This window comes from Elephantulus edwardii, unplaced genomic scaffold (genome assembly GCF_000299155.1).
Source record: "Elephantulus edwardii isolate Elephantulus edwardi_28Jun2011 unplaced genomic scaffold, EleEdw1.0 scaffold00356, whole genome shotgun sequence".
NCBI classification, from domain to species: Eukaryota; Metazoa; Chordata; class Mammalia; order Macroscelidea; family Macroscelididae; genus Elephantulus; species Elephantulus edwardii.
In genome coordinates this window covers 1,729,867-1,731,906 of record NW_006400106.1, presented here as the reverse complement: position 1 = coordinate 1,731,906, position 2,040 = coordinate 1,729,867, and the positions used below count along the sequence as shown (strand labels likewise).

Genomic DNA, 2,040 nt, shown 5'->3' with positions numbered 1-2,040 from the left:
ATTTTAAGAATATCTTAAGGAAGTTTTAAAATTGTTCTGCCTTATGATGCTGCCAAAGGCTGTCTGGTAATGGAATGCCCAGAGAACACATCCACTCACCAAAGTAAATTCCTTCCCTTCACAGTTATTTTTTGAACCCTTTCTCTGAAAGCCATTATACTATGTGCTAGGCCTCCATATACTGAAGTGTCCTCCTCACTCCAGAAGTCTATGGCCTAGTATCTTTCTCTTGGATAGTATTAACAGAAAGAGGCATGAGTTTTTGATTACTTATATTATTTAAATCAAGGTTCTGATAAACAGTATGTCATTGAAACTCTGGGATCTGAGTGTCCTCATTATCAGAGCAAGAAATTCCCAGCATTGTTGCAAGTATTAAGTGTAATAATTTACAAACCTGCATACATTGGCAAATATATTATTTCTATTGACTCCTACATAACTTTTTTCATTTCTTCATTTTAATTTTTATTATCTTTTCCATCAAGTCTGAGACATTTTACCAAGTAAACCTTTGGGTAATATTTAAATCATCTATCAATTTTTAGAAAGGCTAAATCCCAGGCATACCTTACAATTGTGGGACTATATAGATTTCAGCATAACAGGTAACATTTGACTATTTTTTTTTTTCTTACTAAAGAGGGTATCTGTCAATAGGAATGCTGTAAGAATAGGTTTTTTTGTTTTGTTTTGTTTTTTGGTAGTAGAATCTTTTTTTTTTTTCCAGAAAAAAAACCCAAAAAACCAAAAAGTTTCGAACCACACACAGGAGGGGTATGGGTAGGGGGAGGTATCTGTCCATCCAGCCCTGCTCCCTGCCCATGTGGTATTGGCAGCAATAAAGGATGTGGGGTAATGGCCAAAAAAATTAAAAATGGTGTATGTGTATGGGAAGGATAGGGGTGCAAAAGCAGTGGAGAGTGGTGGGGTAAGGGGCAGACGAGGTCAGTACTGGGCACGCCACAGGTGAGAGACCATTTCATAACATTTCTTGTTGATCAAACCACCGTGGACACCTTCTTTGCCCATCAGCAGGACTAGCGTCTTGGCAGTCATGGTGACAGTAGGGTTGAAGGTAGGTGCTCCGACTGTACTCTTGGTGCGAAGATTCATGGTATATTCCCCATCCACTAGCAGTGAGTCCCGGATCACAGAACATTTCTGAGCCCAAGTGTCAGCCCATTCACAAAAAAACTTGACCAGTCTTTGCCAACCAGAACTCCAACCTCAGCTGGCGTGATGTTAACGAAGGTTTTCCCCGGGGACAGCGGCCCAGACGGAGGGCGAGTCCTTATAGCCCAAGCGTCCTGACAGATCCCGTCCGTCATGAGGTTGTCGATGTAGGCGTTCCACTCGGCCATGTCTCCTCTATTGGACTGCTCTAAGTGTTGTTGCTGGGGCCGTGGGGAGAGCTCCGGCTGTCTCGGTCTGGGGGGGCGGGGGAAGCAGAGAGCTCGGGGCACCTGCTACCGTCCAGACCGCGGCGGTTCTTCTAGCTATAAGAATAGTTTTTAAACATAAAAACAAGCTCTTAGATGGCAATAACATTTGGCATGACCACAACTCTATCATGATTTTACGATTCCAGAAACTAACATTTGGCTGTGAAATTTCCTCCTGGGTGTGGATTGTGCTCAATTAATGGTTAGCCAGTTTTGCCAGCACCTCATCTAATACAAATGGCACTTCTTGATTGCCTGATCTCCTAATCTTTGTGGTGTAGACATTCTGGAAAGATAAAAGAAAGACTTCATGATATTAGTTGGAGAATACTGTCTTAGTGTTGAAGAAGGTAAGAGTGAAAAAGAAGTTAACAATTGTTGCATTTGTCATATCAACTTTCAGATGAAAATCATTCCCTTTATAATTCTTCTACAGAACTTGGAACTTCCTAGCAAATTAAAATAATTCATTGTATTAGTTTTCCACTGCTGCTATTACAAATTACCAAAATGTAGTGGCTTAAAACAACACACTCATTGGCTTACATTTCTTGAGGACAGAAATCAAGGTATCCTTGGATAAAGATAAAAATTG

General features: G+C 40.8%; 1 pseudogene; it reads right to left on the bottom strand.

The window, feature by feature from the left end:
* Window positions 1-948: 948 nt before the first annotated feature.
* Window positions 949-1,364, bottom strand: LOC102848385 (annotated as a pseudogene).
* Between the last annotated feature and the right edge of the window lie 676 nt (window positions 1,365-2,040).